This window comes from Pongo abelii, chromosome 7 (genome assembly GCF_028885655.2).
Source record: "Pongo abelii isolate AG06213 chromosome 7, NHGRI_mPonAbe1-v2.0_pri, whole genome shotgun sequence".
NCBI lineage: Eukaryota > Metazoa > Chordata > Mammalia > Primates > Hominidae > Pongo > Pongo abelii.
Window position 1 is genome coordinate 150,177,702 of NC_071992.2, and position 17,717 is coordinate 150,195,418.

Here is a 17,717-nt window from a genome sequence, read left to right on the forward strand (position 1 = left end):
CATTCTAACGCAGTTTTTTGCAATGTCACTTTCCCTTAATCTACTTTTCATGTTTTTTCAACTAATGTTTCAGCATCTTGAATGGAGAAGCTGTGTTTCATAAAGCCATTGCCATGGTCCAAAATATGTTAAGTTTGAGTCTTTGCTCATTAACTGTGTGACGACAGGGAAGCTACACAACCTCTCTGAGTCACCTTCCTCCTTCCTCAGTGAGGAGCCCCATACCTCCCTCGTGGTTTTCTGTGTATGTGAAAACACCCAGTACTGCCTTTAGGACAGAATCCCATTTATGGACTCCCAACTCTGTCATTTATAGCTGTGTGACTTCGAAGAAAATAATAGAGTTCACCTTTGGAATTCCATTAGTTGATATATGCAAAGCTCTTAGAACAACACCTGCCACATGTAACATATGAAGCATTATATAAATGTTAGCAATGATTATTATCTGTATGTGCCCTTCTAACACCCTGTATGCCCCAGTGAGTCCTCATTAGGGCATCTTTGCATTGCCCATCTTCATCTGTCCAGTCCCCCATCTGCAACAGTGCCTTCCCGTTCCATCCCCACCCCAGAACCTGGCAGATCCTGGATCACAACAAAAGCTTAAGTTATCCACATAAATTACTGAAGGAAGAGGCTGCTGTCACCTGCCACTCAGCTCCACAGCACTGTGTCCAACTCAAGGACAGCTGGACTTCCCAAGAACACTGTCTGAGGAGTCCTACCTTTGGGCTAGGGCCACCACATCAGACATCTCCAGGGGGTACCAGGACTCATGAAAATTGGCATCTCCACAAATGGGACCTGAGGGACACTGTTTTCTGGGTGAATGCTCTCCATGGGAGCTGTAGGACCTCAAGGCCCTGATTGCTGTTCCAGCCTCGTGTGCTGGGCCTCTCAGGAGCATCCAGGGATGGGCACGGGGCCTGGGTAACCAACACTTCTCTGTGAGGTGCAAGGGATTCCTGTGAAGCTGCAACTAACCATGTGAACTGAGTCTGTGTTGTTGATAAAATATTTCAGGGAGATGTGAAGTGCTAGTGGCCACAAATCATTTCTGACTTCACAGCTAGGAAGAGGTTGGTGTTAGGGCAGATGAGAAAGAGAATGCTGGGGGAGTGTCGGGAATTCCAATTAGTTCTGTGCTCAGGGCTGACCCTGTTTTCAAATACTTGACCCAAGGCATGTTTGAAGCAGGAAAACAGGGTCTGGAGGCAGGAAATATAAGGCCAATTCACACTTCAGCTATGACAGGAAATATCCTCTCCTTAGAGCAGACACCGAGTAAATGAGTTTGTAACTTTACTTCAGCCTCTTCATTTATATAGGGCGTACACCAAGTAGCCAACGGAAACCCTTAGAGGGTATTTAAATCCCTACAAATTCTGTAACAGGGCCCTTGAGCCCCTATGCTTGGGCCAGCTCCCACCCTGTGGAGTGTACTTTCATTTTCTATAAATCCTTCATTCTTTCCTCACTTTGTTTGTGTGTTTTGTTCTGTTCTTTGTTCAAGATGCCAAGAACCTGGACACCTTCCACCAGTAACATGTTGACATGAAGCCCTTTGCGTGCAGTTTTCCTATGGGAACAAGGCCTCAAAGATGGGCTTACTTTCTATAACCCATGTGGAGTCCCATGCTGGGAATCTGACGGGGCCTCTCCTGGGAGGATGCTGTGAAATACACCTAGGAGAGGGTATGTGTGTGTGTGGTGATGGTGGTTGTAGTGGGGAGTGGAACTGTGTGTTTTGAAGTTTTGGGGATTGTATGCACTATAAACAGACTCCAGTTCATTTAATTAAGGATAAGTGTTCATTAACTGGAAGATCCCTGGCCTGCTCAGGGACTGAAGACGAGTTGAACAATGAAGACACCCACAGTGCAAGGAGTGGGTGGCTTGGGGAAATCTTGGCAGCAAGTGTTTTCAGTTCTCTGGAGATCACGGGTGGGCAACAATTTTCTGTAAGGTGCCAGGTAGTAAACAGTTTCCACTCTGGGGCCACACTCAGTTATGCTTATCATGTGAAAGGAGCCATAGGCTGCATGCATGAGTGTGGCTGTGATCCGATGAAACTCTATTACATATTTACAAAAACAGGCAGTGGCCGAATTTGGTCCTCAGGCAGTGGGAGCTGGCGCCTGGCCTGGACTGAAGCTATAATTAGGATGGTGATTTCCTCCCTGCGGTCACTGAACTTTTTCCGTGTGGGACTCCATCTCCCCGAAGGAGTGATTCTGTTGGTGAAAGCCAGGCTGTGATTGCGTGGAGGCAGAAGCAGCTCCGTCTCGGATGCTGATCTGCCACGTTGACCTCTGATTAACCCCAGTTCCAGGACGCCTCTAAGATTTGGCTTTCATCTACTGTTCCTGTGTAAGAGTATCTACTTACCTAGTAAATCCTGCCCTTGGGTTAAACCATCTTGACCATAAATCCTGCCCTTAGGCAGATTCACATTCATTCTTGTCTTTCCCTTTCCGTGAGAGGTCCACTTCAATTGTCCTACACATCTCTTCCCTGGGTCTGAGGGTAATGGCCCAGGGAGACCATGTCTCTGGAGACTAGGGCTTGTTTGTAAGTCTCTGCTAAATATTGCTTTCTGGAAAACAATATGTCAGCCTCTTTCCCTGGCCTCTCAGCTTCCCCAGATTTTGGAACAGGTGTGCCTAGGTCTACCCACCAAGACAGATGGGTTTAGTACCCTAGGCGCAAGCCAGTCAATTCACTGACTCACCACTGACCACAGTGATTGGCTCAAGTTGTTCCAATCAGATTAAAGCAGGGGCTTTTGTTCAGTGAAAGAGAGAAAGGTTTTTCTCCTGATCACCTCTCCCTCTCCTTCCCTTCCTTCCTCTCTTCCTCCTGTACAGGAACAGCTGATATCTGTGCAGAAGCACATGAAGTCTGATGTTTTTGTCAAGTCAGGATCCAGGGCTTCTGCCCACATCCATTTCCAATCAAGTCACACCAAATTGAGCTAATTCCATGTCGTGAGCTGTTACTATGTGCCAAGTGCCAGTGAGTCCCAGCAGGTGGAGACATGCATGAGCCAGAAGAAACAATTCCCCATGTCCTCAACCAGCTTGTGACTGGCGAGGAAGATGGAAGCACAACCAACAAAATCACAACACAATGTGATGCAGCAAAGATGAAGCACGGGGACAAGGCATTGCCCTTGCATAGAGGAGGTGGCAGGGCTGGAAGAAGGAGGTACTGGACCAGCAGAGGTCATGTCGGAGCAGATACTGGAAGACACTGTGGCTTCACTGGGACACATGCACACAGAGAAACATGTGCAGCATCACAAAGGGTGAAAAACCCTTGTGTGCTCAGAGATCCCTCTTCATATCTTTCATAGTCTACCTGCCAAAGTGAGACCTGAGCTTCTTTAGAATGACAGACCCAAAGAGGTGCCTCAATGCCATCACTCAATAGCTGATTGAAGCCCCAGCCAGCAGATGCTGGGAGCAGCTGACCTGGGCCGAGCCCATTGGTGGCAGAGGTGAGGAGCTGGCTCTCCAGGACAGATGTCCTCAGGTTACACAGGCAGCCATCAGGCTTTCTGCCTGAGCCACCTCCAAGCAAATTTGCAGCCTTCTGGACTCTGTAATGCACTGCATGAGGCTGGGTTGATGTCAAATAAACTTGCATCCCATTTCTGGCCCAGAAATTTTTCATCTGTGTGACCCTGGGCAAGTCACTTTACGTCTCTGACTGCAGTTAGCTTATATGCACAAAGAGGTTATTTAAATCCATCTCCAAAAGTGGTTGTGGGGCTGGAAAGCATGGATATAGCCAGGCTGGCACACAGTGGAGCTTAGTAGCTATGAGACAGGAATGTTACTAATCCTATAAGGCTGGTGCCAGGATGTGCAAGGACTCCTTGGAAGCAGAGGTTGGCAAGGGCCAGAGCTTCAGAACCTGTGGAAACAGGTGAAGACTTCTTTGAGAAATCAAGTCTGTCTACTCTCCCGGGCTGCTTGAGTCATTGGTTGACCCAGATGTAGCCTTGGGCAGGCATGCCACCATCTTTACCCCTGCCTGACACTCCTAACAAGCCAGGACTTCACACCTGTGTGGATGAGATCAAGACCAACCCACGCACACCTCCTCCCAGGACAGGTCCTGACCTTTGACCTTCGGGCTCTTGCCAGAGCTCTTCCAACCACCTGTAAACCAAAAATAAAATTCTAAGCCCCCCAACCAACTGTCGGACCTTCATCTTGGCCAAAAGCATTCCAAAGTAAACCCGAAAATCTAGTTCAAGCCATAATAGGAAGGGAAGGTCAGACATACCTTATGATACCCTCATCCCTTTGGAATTCAGGCACAACTGACCAGCATTAGCATGAAAACAAAGATCTTTAGAATGACAAAACAGAATCTTTGGTAGCAATAAGACACCAAATTCCAACCTAACTCTGATGTAGTATCACATGAGAAATAGCAGGCCCTGAAAGAAATTGGAAGTATTTTACCACAAAATAGATTTCTTTGGCTTTTTTTTTTTTCTTTTTTTTGACAGATTCTTGCTTCATGCAGGCTGTAGTGCAGTGGCAGGATCTTGGCTCACTGCAACCTCTGCCTCCCAGGTTCAAGTGATTCTCCTGCCTCAGTCTCCCAGGTAGCGGGGATCAGAGGCATGCACCACCACGCCTGGCTAATTTTTGTATTTTTAGTAGAGAAGAGGTTTTGCCATGTTGGCCAGGCTGGTCTCAAACTCCCGTGTTCATGAGATACTTCGGCCTCAGCCTCCCAAAGTGCTGGGATTACAGGTGTGAGCCACCACGCCTGGCCTCTTTCGCATATTTTGAAACGGTCTGTGAAACTGTCGCTTGAGGAGAAAATCTACATTCTGTGGAGAATCTCATTCTGTTTCCAGGTCTTTTTGCTTATCCAGGAGAGAATTAACTGAGTCTGGCACCTTTTAAAATCTGATGAGAAACATTTACCATCCACTCTCTCTGTACCCTGCTACCTGGAGGTTTCATCTGCAAAATAAGAACCTTGGACTCCACAACCCCTTACTTAACCCAGACTCTCCCTTCTATGGATTCCAGGTCTTTAGATAATAACTTAACCCTTTCAGCCAATTGCCCCACCTCCTTCAAGTTGTCCTGCCTTTCCAGACCAAACCAGTGTGCATCTTTACATGTATTGATTGATGTCTCCCCAGCATGTATAAAACCAAGCTGTTGCCTCACCACCTTGGGCACATGTTCTCAGGATCTCCTGGGGCTGTGTCATGGGCCACAGTCACTCATACTCGGCTCAGAGGAAATCTCTTCAAATATTTCACAGTTTCACTCTTTTCATAGACATGCTGAAATGCCTGAATGCTGGGGCTTCAACCATGCGCCATGTGTATCTGTTTAAAATATGTATTTGTTTTAAAAATTAATTACAATTAATTACAAATAGATTAATTAATATTTCTGTTTTTAAAATTAAGCCTGATACTATTAAAACAAACAAACAAACAAAAAACAGCTTAGATGGGCCAGGACATCCCTGCTGTGGAGGATGCTTTGAAAGAGCCTTTACCATGCATAGCTTGGTGGGGCAGCTTTCACAAAACCTCCACATTCCTTGTCTATGGCTGCATCCACATTTCCAATGAACAGCGTGGTTAGAAATGGATTGCATTGAGCCTCTTTGGATACTGATGGGCTTAGCAGCAAGTCCATTATGCTATTTGATGTTTGGAGGTGGAGGGCCCCCAGGGGGTGATTTGTTGTCATTGTTGGGTACTGACTCCTGAATTTGTGGCCAGAGCATTTTCACAGTTGCGCTCCACTCTGCAGGCTTGTCAGCAGCCTCTTAGTTGCTAAACCTTGAAAAGAGCATGACCTCAGCTTCCCAGATGGAAAGTGGTGTCTCTTTCCAAACCTATGGCCAGCTGGGTGGGTGCCCCAAAGGAGCACTGGGGGTTCAGTGAGATGTGAATTCAAGTTCTAGAATGTTCTCATTATGTGCAACCAAGGGGCTGCCTCTTAGTGGCTGTTGCCTCTTTCCTTTCCCTTAGATGTGGCGGGAAGAGCCCCACTGCAGGGCGAGGAGCCAGAGGAGAGGTACAGAGCCTTTCTTAGCCCCTGAGTTGGGGCCTGAGAGACCCCAGTAATGCCAACTAACACCAGGCGGGATCCTAGGAGTGTCACATGGGAGACTCATAACAGGGGCTTAAGTGAGACCATGTGCTCTGCTGGCTATCCTGGGTCTGTGAGAACATTGACTGAGGTCCCAGGTGACAATGGTCTGCTATGCCCAGGTGGTGGATGGTGAGAAGAGGCCTCATTGAAACCACCTATCGCATCCAGGATCTTTACCGCAGGACCTCTGAGCCACAAAGTGGGGTAGGGGAGCTCTGGGGAACACAGATAGCTTTACAGCTTCTGCTTAGACAATAACTATCTCTCAGGGCTGGGGGAGCCCCAGGCAACCCATAGGGCTCCACAGGGAAGCACCAAGAGAAGTTCCCTGGGTGGCCTTAGAACCAATCTTCCCTCCTTTCTCAAGTGCATGCAATGTGCTGTGCGAGGCCCTGGAGACGCACTGCCCTTCTATTGCAATCTGTTTAGTGGTTAACTTCTTTTAGCTCTCTGGACATGTTGAGGGTGGGAGGGGTGTCACCAAATTGTAAATCATCCAGCTGAGGTGAGTGATTTTTGCACCAGACATTGTGCCAGGCACGGGGGTAAATAAGGCCCCCTGCCTGGCCCCCTGTTCTGGGTGCACAGTTGACTGCACAAGAATATGCTCTGCAACAAAGGATTAAAACAAGCCCAGAGAAGAGAGGGTCTCTAAGGGGATGACTGTGTGAGCTCAGCTCCTGGCTGGGCCTTGTGGAGGATACAAGAAATGAGTACGTCTTTTGTACCCTCTGTTGGTGCGGATCCGAACCTTCTGGCTGTGTGGAGTCATCATTTAATATTTATTTATTTATTTGTTTTTTCATTGAGACAGGGTCTCACTCTGTTGCCCAGGCTGGAATGCAGTGGTGTGATCACAGCTCACTGCAGCCACTACCTCTTGGGCTCAAGCAATCTTCCCACCTTAGCCTCCTGAGTAGCTGGGACTACAGGCGCACACTACCATTCCTGGGTAATGTTTTAAAATGTTTTGTAGAGATGAGGTCTCACAATGTTGCCCAGGCTGGTCTCCTGGGCTCAACCGATTCTCCTGCCTCAGCCTCCCAAAGTGCTGGGAGCTCTCTGGCCACCACACCTGGCCATCATTTAGTATTTAAACAATTATCCCATGTAGAGGTAAAAGCCCAGAATTCTCCCTTACTCTGAAAGTTTCAAGGATTCTCAGAGACTTCCTTATTTCCTCAGTTTCTCTTGCACCAGTTCTATGCTTTAACATTAAATTAGTCATCCCAAATACATTTTCTTTCTTTGTCTTGGTTTGGGTCCCCTAACACCCTGAGATGATAACTCAGTGCAAGTTTTCTGTTTGAAAAAGTAATCCCAGGAAACACTAGTCCTGTAAGTGAAGAGGCTATGTTGTCTGGGGTATATAAGCTGGGGTTCATTGTCATGCTCCAGGAAAATTTAGGACATGGACACACATGAGGAGTTTAGGAGCGGAGGTTTAATAGGTCGAAGAAAAGAGAAAGAGAAACAGCTTTCTCTATAGAGGAAGGCGTCTCCCAATGTAAAGGACCGGCTGGTGGCAAATGCGCTGAGTTTTATAGTTCACTTTGAGGACGTGGTGTCTGATTTACGTGGGGCTCACAGATTAGCTAGATCAGGTATGACGTTTACATAGTGCGCAGGGAAGGCTGGTCGCCCACCCTGATCTTATGCAAATGGGCTTTCCAGTTGATCCGTGCCATCTTATCTGCTCCTTACAATACACGTGGCTGGCAGAGAAGGGAAGATAGAGCCTCCATCTTGAAAATATCTAGTCCTTAGCTCCTGCCTGCTTTCACCTGTGCAAGCTCCCAGCTTGCGGGCTGCTCTTTGTTAGAAAATGATTTAGGGCTGCTTTTCATGAAAAAGAATAGCGTTACCGAGGACTCCCATGCCCTACTGTCTGCCTAAGTAATTTCTTCTTAACTCCTGTATCATAAGGATGTGGGGAGGTGGCGAGGGAAAGAGGGTCACTTAAGGGTGTGTTATGAAGCCGGGTACTACTGTGGGCAGCTGAGCTCAGTCCACTGGGGGCTCTGAGAGATTACATAGAATGTGATGCAAAGTTGTCTCCACTGAGGGGCAAGGAAGCTCGGATATTTATCCCCCACTTCCTCTGTCTGTCGCTGGCTAAGGGCTGATTCCGGGGCCTAATGCAGGCTGATGTGGGTGGCCTCTAGAAGCTGCAAAAGCAAAGTCCTCCCCTGGGGAGTTCAGAGGCCTTAGAGGGAGCAGCAAAGGTGACAGCTATCTACAATGTTATGCAAAATGTGACATAGTATGAGCGAGGGCAGACAGCCTTGTGCACCAGCCCGTGGGTGCTGAAGAAGCTTGCTACAAAGATGAAATAGCTGAGCTCCTTCTGAAAGTAAACTGGGGTTCAGCCAGGGGTGAAAGGCAGCCCTGGGATGATGGACTCCCAGGGGACGTCGTGGAGGAGCCACATCAGAGAGAAACAGCACAGTGTATTAGGAATACATAGGTGACTTTCCCAGCACTGGAGGTCTGGTGGGGGCTGAGGCAGGAGGTGAGGCTCAAGGGGTCATCTGCACCAGGTGTGAAGCACTGTGGCAGCAGGAAGAGCGGGGTACTCCAAGGAACAATGGGGCCAGGTGTGGGGTCTTGGCATCCTCTTTACACCCAGTTGAGTTTGGGAGAAGGAAGGGGAGGGTGGGGTCACTCTCCCTCTTGGATCCCCCATCACATTGTGCTCGGCAGCTGGGCAGTGCCAGCCCGGGGCCCAGTGCTTTATGAATATTAACCCGTTTACTTTTCAGAACCACTTTGTGGAGTAAATGGTATTATTTAATCCACCGCACAGATGAGGAAACTGAAGCACAAGGATATTAGATTACTTTCTTGAGGTTAACATTGTTGAATAGAGATGTGGTAGACTGAATAATGTCCCCCACGAAGATGTCCATGTCCTAATTCTGGAAACCTCTAAATATGTTATTTCACATGGCAAAGGGACTTTGCCGATGTGATTAAGTTAAGAATCTTGAGACGGAGGAATTATCCTAGATTATTTGAGTGAGCCCAATGTAATCACAGTGGTCTCTACAAGAGGAAGGCTGGAGTGGCAGCGTTGGTGGGGATGTGATAACAGAAACAGTGTTAGGAGTGATGCAGCCACAAGCCAGGAAATTCAAGCGGCCTCTGGAAGCTGGCAGAAGCAAGGAACATGTCCTCGCCTAGAGCCCCAGAAGGAACCCCATCTTGTTGATACCTTGATTATAGCCCCCTAAGTCCATTTTGGACTTTATGACCTTCAGAACTATAAGATATTCAATTTATGTTGTTTTAAGCTGAAAAGTTTGTGGAAATGTTACAATAGCAACAGGAAAATAATACAATATATAATGGGCTCCGTTCTACCTGTTTCCCTATGTGACACTGAGGTGGGATGACAGATGTGTAAAGGACAGATTCATTGCACAAGTAAGCCTTTGGGATGCCCTAAATTCTAAAGCCTTTGGTGTAATAGTCATGATCCATTACAATCTTTCTGAATTGCCATGTTCCCCACCTTCCCCCTGCTAACCTTCCCCAGCCCCTGGCATTGCGGCTTCCCCTAGTGAGGCCATGCTATTCATCTGCGCCTTGAATGCTCAGCCCTCAGAGCTCATCCCGCTGGTTCCTCTACCTGGAGACTGCTTTTCCCCAGGTTCAATTTACTCAAATCATTCTTGTCTTTTGAGGTTAATGACAGCAGGAGGTTTTTATACATCTTGGACAATAGGACTCGGTCTTTTGGGAACTGGACTATTTACAGCATTTGGGCTTCTAAAAATCCTATAGAGGATTATGGAAGACTTTGTTCCTCGCCAGCTATGGGGTTGGCACACATCAGCTTTTTAAGTTAGAGACAGTCTAGAATGCTCCTAGGTGGGCGTGAGGGGTGGGAGAAAGGAGAAAGTATTGTTATTAAACACCCCTTTCTGCCAGGTGCTGCAGGGGCCCTTCTTTTTGTGCTTCTTATCCAGGTGGGTGAGTACATGTTTAACAGAATGGGCTCCAGAGCCAGAATATTCAGTTTCAAATTCAAATGTTGCCAGCTTCTAGCTGTCTAACCTAGGGCAACATCTTATCTCTATTCTTTCCTTTCCTCATCTATAAAATGAGAATAACAGCATAGGCCTTGTTGTGAGGATCACATAGTTAGTGCATTTTAATATTATTTTTATTTTATTTTATATGAGAGAGGATCTTGCTCTGTAGCCCAGGCTGGAGTGCAGTGGTGTGATCATGACAACCTTGAACTCCTTCATGCAACCTTGAACTCCTGGGCTTAAGCGATCTTCCTACTTCAGCCTCCCTTGTAGCTGGGACTACAGGTGTGCACCACCACACCCTTCTGATTTTTTGTAGTGATGGAGGGTTATCACTATGTTGCCCAGGCTATTCTCAAACTCCTGGGTTCAAGTGACCCTCCTGCCTGGGCCTCCCAAAACGCTGGGATTACAGGTGTGAGCCACTGTGCCTGGTCCATTTTTAACACTCTTCAAATGGTCTCTGACATCTGGAGGATGTGAAATAGCTGCTAGTTGTTATAATGATGATCATCAATGTCATAATTACAGCATCCTTATTTCTTACTCCATGAAAAAGATTTATTCTCATCTCTATTTTGGAGGTGACAAAACTGAGGCTCACAGAGGTCAATTGCATGTCCAAAGCCACATGGAGAGTGGATCAGAGATGGCTTTCAATACCAGAGCCCTCTTTTAGTGCCGAGTAATTTCTGAAACTTTATTTTCCTCTGTACGTCCAGGACACACAACACTTGGGCTGTCTCTTCCCAGTGATCCGATTCCCAGGCCCTTGGGCTCTGTCAGTTCAGATTCCCAGCGTGCTCAGAGGCTCTGTCCTTCGATAATGAGTTCTCTGTCAATTACCAGCTCCTGCCCAGCAGCCTCCGGGGCAGTGTGGGCCAATTGTTCTGTCAGGCTGGGGGCTGAGGAGTGTCTCAATTTGGGCAGCTACTCAGTGGTCAATCACAATCTAAAACAGAGACATCAGGGTGGCCTTATGCCCGGTGATTTCTGGAAACCAGCCAGCCCATCTCCCCAATAAGACACTCAATTTCTCAGCATGCAGTTTTCTACCAGACTTTTCATGCGAAGCCAGGCTAGTCCTAATTGTAATTGGTTCTGGCTAGTTCCCGTAGGAGCTGTTAAATCTTTTATTTGCTCACTCTCTGGGGAAGTCCTCAACCTTTGGGAACTAACCCTCACACCCCTGAGAAAAAGTGTCTCCCCTGACCCTTGCTGGAACATATTCTTTCACTCCTGTCCCACCTCACCCCAGGCATCAGCAGTATCTTTAAATGGACATTATTTTTAATCTTCTAGAAAAACTAGTGTGCCCTGATTTCTTTGGTAGACCTTAAGCCTAGGGCTCCAGACATCTGCTTCTCTGTAGGGAGTATTTGCTGACAAATCAACCTTCTATTCAATAAGAACTAGCCAGTAGAAGCCCTGCCAAATTATCCTTGTGCTTTCTACAGGTTTCATTGGAAGTTTATGGTGTTCAACATGCATGGTCACTAAGTTTAAATGGTGCATTGATTTAGGATTTACCTCTTAGCTGGAGTTGGTTTCTCATCAGCCCAGGATCCTAGTAACTGCACAGAGCTGGAGCTGTCTGTGGTCACAAAACACTTGTCACAGCTATGATCCTATTTGGTCCTGAGAGTAAGTCTTCAAAGTAGCAGTTATTATTATCTCTGTTTACCAGACGAGGAAATGGGGCTCAGAATGGTTAAATAATTTGCCCCAAGGCCAAACAGTTATGACAGAGTCAGGATTTGAACCTGATGTTATTTGAATGCCAAGCTTCTTGTTCTTTTTACTGTGTCCGTTTTCAATTGTCTGTTCATTTATTCCAGGCCTATTTATTGAGAGCTTACCAGACAATGATCTAGGCCCCAGGAGCCCAGCAGCAATGAAATGGTTTCCACCCTGGGGGAGAAAAGCAATGAACAGACAATATTGGAAAGTGGTAATTGCTCTGCAGAGGATTTAAATAAGGTGAGGCTGGTGGAAGTGTAAACTGGGACAGGCTCTGTAAAGAGCAGTTGGGCAATAGCTATCAACATTTAAAATGTGCATCGACTTTGATGTGGCAGTTTGGCTCCTAGGAAATTTATCCTACAAACATGTTAGCACATATGCAAAGCAACTCATATGTGTACAAGGATATTCACTGCATCACTGAACTAGCAAAAAAAAAGGGGAAATAATGTAAATGTCCATCAATAGAGAATATAGTGTATCCCTACAATAGAGCCCTCTGGAACTTTTAAAAAGAGTAAGGCAATTTCTAAATAGATAGATGGATATAAGTACAACACAACATCTAAGATGTTTTGTCAAGTGAAAAAAGCATCTTATAGAACAGCATATTGAGTGTGCTGCCATTTAATTATGGGAAAAATCAAACAAAAGAATACATGTATGTCATTAATCACGTAGACCACATGAAGAAAGACTATGTAGAAAGTAGGGACAAGAGTTACCTCCAGGGACTATTGGGATGGCTGGAGAAAGGAGAAGGAAAAAAATGTTTGCTTTTTTCCCTCCTTGTATAACCTTTGGTATCTTTTGAATGTACATGCACTGATTATTCCAGAACATACTTTAAATTTATTTGTTGTTATTATTATTTCAATAATTTTTGGAGGACAGGGGGTGTTTGGTTACACGGGTAAGTTCTTTAATGGCGATTTCTGAGATTTTGGTGCATCCGTCACCTGAGCAGTGTACATTGTACCCAATGTGTAGTCTCTTATTCTTCAACTCCCCTCCCAATCTTCCCCCCAAGGTTTCAGAGGTCATTATATGATTCTTACACCTTTGCATCCTCATGGCTTATATCCCACTTATAAGTGAGAAAATATGATATTTGGTTTTCCATTCCTGAGTTACTTCACTTAAAATAATGGTCTCCAACTCCATCCAGGTTGCTGTGAATGCCATTATTTTGTTCCTTTTAATGACTGAGTAGTATTTCATGGCACGTATATACCACACATTTTCTTTATCCATACGTTGATTGATGGGCATTTGGGCTGGCTCCGTATTTTTGCAATTGCGAATTGTGTTGCTATAAACGTGCATGTGCAAGCATCTTTTTCACATAGTCAATTCTTTTCCTCTGGGTAGATAGCCAGTAGTGGGATTCCTAGATCAAATGATGGATCTACTTTTAGTTATTTAAGGAATCTCCACACTATTGTCCCTAGTAGTTGTACTAGTTTACAGTCCCACCAGCAGTATAAGTGTTTCCTTTTCACCATATCCACACCAACATCTATTATTTTTTGATTTTTTAATATGGCCATTCTTGCAAGAGTAAAATGGTATCACATTGGGGTTTTGATTTGCATTTCCCTGATAATTAGTGATATTGAACATTTTTTTCATATGTTTATTGGCCATTTGCATATCTTCTTTTGAGAATTTTCTATTCATGTCCTTAGCCCAGTTTTTGATGAAATTATTTGTTTTTTTCTTGCTGATTTGTTTGAGTTCGTTATAGATTCTGGATATTAGCTCTTCGTCAGATGCATAGTTTGCAAAGATTTTCTACCACTCTATGGGTTGTCTGTTAATTTGCTGATTATTTCTTTTGCTGTGCAGAGGCTTTTTAGTTTAATTAGGTTCCATCTATTTATCTTTGTTTTTGTTGCATTTGCTTTTCGATTCTTTGTCATGAACTCTTTGCCTAAGCCAATGTCTACAAGAGTTTTTCTGATGTTATCTTCTAGAATTTTTATGGTTTCAGGTCTTAGATTTATGTCTTTCATCTATCTTGAGTTGATTTTTGTGTAAGGTGAGAGATGAAGATCCAACTTAATTCTTCTACCTGTGGCTTGCCAATTATCCGAGCACCGTTTGTTGAATAGGGTGTCCTTTCCCCACTTTATCTTTTTGTTTGCTTTGTCAAATACCAGTTGGCTGTAAGTATTTGACTTGATTTCCAGATTCTCTATTCTGTTCCATTAGTCTAAAAACATGCCTGTTTTTATACCAGTACCATGCTGTTTTGGTAACTGTAGCCTTGTAGTAAAGTTTGAGGTTGGGTAATGTGATGCCTCCAGATTTGTTCTTTTTGCTTAGTCATTCTTTAGCTGTGCAGGCTCTTGTTTGGTTCCACATGAATTTCAGGATTGTTTTTTCTAGTTCTGTGAATAATGATGATGGTATTTTGATAGGAATTGCATTGAATTTATAGATTGCTTTTGGCAGTATGGTCATTTTCACAACATTGATTTTACCCATCCATGAGCATGGGATGTGTTTCCATTTGTTTGGGTCATGTATGACTTCTTTTAGCAGTGTTTTGTAGTTTTCCTTGTAGAGATTTTCACCTGTTTGGTTAGGTATATTCCTAAGTATTTTATTTTATTTTATTGCAGCTGTTGTAAAAGAGTTTAAGTACTTTATTTTATTCTCAGCTTAGTTGCTGTTGGTGTATAGCAGTGCTACTGATTTGTGTACATTGATTTTGTATCTGCAACTTTACTGAATTCATTTATCAGATCTAGGAGCTTTTTGGATGAGTTTTTAGGGTTTTTGAGGTATACAATCATATCATTGGCAAACAGTGACAGTTTTTTTACTTCCTGTTTACCAATTTAGATACTATTTATTTCTTTCTCTTGTCTGCTTGTTCTGGCTAGGACTTCCAGTATTACTCTGAATAGAAGTGGTGAAAATGGGCATCCTTGTCTTGTTCCAGTTCTCAGGGGGAATGCTTTCAACTTTTCCCCATTCAGTGTAATGTTGGTTGTGGGTTTGTCATAGATGTCATTTATTACCTTAAGGTATGTCCCTTCTATGCTGATTTTGCTGAGAGTTTTAATCATAAAGCGATACTGGATTTTGTCAAATGCTTCTTGTGCATCTATTGAGATGATCATAAGATTTTTGTTTTTAATTCTGTTTGTGTGATGAATCGCATTTATTGACTTGTGTATGTCAAAACAACTCTGCACCCCTGGTATGAATTCTACTTGATTATGGTGGATTATCTTTTTGATATGCTCTTCAATTCAGTTAGCTAGTATTTTGTTGAGGATTTTTGCATCTATGTTCATCAGGGATGTTGGTCTGTAATTTTCTCTTTTTGTTATGTCCTTTGCTGGTTTTGGTATTAGAGTGATAATGGCTTCACAGAATAATTTAGGAAGGATTCCCTCTTTCTCTATCTTTTGAAATAGTTTCAGTAGGATGGATACCCATTCTTCTTTGAATGTCTGATAGAATTCAGCTGTGAATTCATCTGATCCTGGACTGTTTATATTGGCAATTTTTTAAATTAGTGTTTCAATCTTGCTATTGTTATTGGTCAGTTCAGAGTTTCTATTTCTTCTTGGTTTAACCTAGGAAGGTTGTATATTTCCTGGAATTTATCTGTCGCTTCTAGGTTTTCTAGTTTGTGTGCATAACAATGTTCCTAGTGGTTTTGAATGATCTTTTTTATTTCTGTGCTCTTGGTTGTAATATCTCATGTTTCATTTCTAATTGAGCTTATTTGGATCTTCTCTCTTCTTTTCTTGGTTAATCTTGCTAATGGTGTATCGATTTTGTGTATTTTTTAAAATAACCAGCTTTTTGTTTTATTTCTGTCTTGTATTTTGTTGTTGTTGTTGTTTATTTCAATTTAATTTGGTTCTGCTCTGATCTTTGTTATTTCTTTTCTTCTGCTGGGTTTGGGTTGTTTGGTTGAACAAAAGAAATGATTTGTTTCTTTCTTGTTTCTCTAGTTCCTTGAGGTGTGAGCTTAGAGTTTCATTTGTGCTCTTTCAGACTTTTTAATGTAGACATTTAATGCTATAAACTTTCCTCTTAGTACTGCTTTTGCTGTATCCCAGAGGTTTTGATAGGTTGCATCACTATTGTTGTTCAGTTCAAATAACTTTTTAATTTCCATCTTTATTACATTGTTGACCCAGAGATCTTTCAGGAGCAGACTATTTAATTTCCATGTATTTGTATGGTTTTGAGGGTTCCCTTTGGAGTTAATTTCAAGTTTTATTCCATTGTAGTCTCAGAGAGTACTTGATATAATTTCAATTTTCTTAAGTTTATTGAGTCTTGTTCTGTGGCCTGTCATATGGTCTATCTTGGAAAATGTTCCATTTGCTGATGGAAAGAATGTGTATTCTGCAGTTGTTGGGTAGAATGTTCTGTAAATAGCTGTTAAGTCTACTTGTGTGTGTGTGTGGAGTATAGTTTAAGTCCATTGTTTCTTTTAAAACTGTTGTTGCTTTAAATCTGTTTTACAATTAAATACACATTTACCATACAATCCAGCAACCCTACTCCCAGGTTCATTCAGGAGACGTGACAACCTATATTCATACAAACACCTATATGTTAATGTTCATAGTGGTTTTATTCATAATCACCAAACAGTCCAAACTGTCCAAATGTCCTTCTACTGGATAATAGATAAACAAAATATGATACATTCATATAGTAAAAAAAAAAAGTCCGTTTTGTCTGATACAAGAATAGCTAGCTACTCCTGCTCACTTTTCCGTTTGCATGGAATATCTTTTTCCAAACCTTTACCTTAAGTTTATGTGAGTTCTTATGTGTCAGGTGAGTCTCTTGAAGACAGCACATACTTGGTTAGTGGATTTTTATCCATTCTGCCATTCTGTATCTTCTAAGTGGAGCATTTAGGCCATTTACATTCAATGTTAGTATGGAGATGTGAGGTGCTGTCCTATTCATCATTCTAGTTATTGCCTGAATACTTTTTGTTTTTTTCATTGTGTTATTGCTTTATAGGCCCTGTAAGATTTATACTTAAGGATGTTCTATTTTGGTATATTTTGAGGTTTTGTTTCAAGACTTAGAATTCCTATTAACATTTCTTGTAGTGCTCATTTGGTAGTCACAAATTCTCTCAGCATTTGTTTGTCTGAAAAAGATGTTATTTCCTTCATTTATGAAGCTTAGTTTTGCTGGGTTCAAAATTCTTGGCTGATAATTATTTTGTTTAAGGATGTTAAAGATAGGACCCTAACCCCTTCTGGCTTGCAGGGTTTCTGCTGAGAAATCAGCTGTTAATTTAGTAGGTGTTCCCTTGTAGATTACCTGATGCTTTTGCCTTATAGCTCCTAAGATTCTTTCCTTCATCTTGACTTTAGATAACCTGATGACTATGTGCCTAGGTGATTATAGTTTTGCAATGAATTTCTAGGGTGTTCTTTGAGCTTCTTATATTTGGATGTCTAGATCTGTAGTAAGACCAGGGAAGTTTTCTTGATATTCCCTCAAATAAGTTTTTTAAACTTTTAGATTTTTCTTCTTCCTCAGGAACATTAATTATTCCTTTGTTTGGTCATTTAACATAATTACAAGTTTCTTGGAGGCTTTATTCCTTTTTTTTTTTTTTTTGACATGTTTTACTCTGTCACCCAGGTTGGTGTGCAGTGGCACAATCTCAGCTCACTTGAACCTCTTCCTCCTAGGTTCAAGTGATTCTCCCACTTCACCCTCCCAAGTAGCTGGGACTACAGGTGCGCACCACCCTGTCTGGCTAATTTTTGTATTTTTTGGTAGA

The 17,717-nt window shown here is 43.2% G+C and overlaps 2 long non-coding RNA genes across 4 annotated transcripts in view; one reads left to right on the forward strand and one right to left on the reverse strand.

The window, feature by feature from the left end:
• The first annotated feature begins 6,002 nt into the window (after positions 1–6,002).
• Positions 6,003–17,717, forward strand: part of LOC129047557 (uncharacterized) — a 118,780-nt gene continuing 107,065 nt past the window's right edge. For 2 of the 3 annotated variants that reach the window (XR_008509324.2, XR_008509325.2), the window contains exons 1-2: positions 6,022–6,071; positions 12,025–12,166. This is a non-coding gene — a long non-coding RNA (uncharacterized LOC129047557). Of the gene's footprint in view, positions 6,072–12,024; positions 12,167–17,717 lie in introns of all 3 variants that reach the window. The other variant, XR_010141338.1, reaches the window with a different exon arrangement.
• On the reverse strand, positions 10,300–12,099 carry LOC103891396 (uncharacterized). Its single transcript, XR_655642.4, has 3 exons — positions 12,046–12,099; positions 11,717–11,862; positions 10,300–11,138 (listed from the first exon to the last, which is right to left on the reverse strand). It is a non-coding gene; the product is annotated as an uncharacterized LOC103891396 (long non-coding RNA).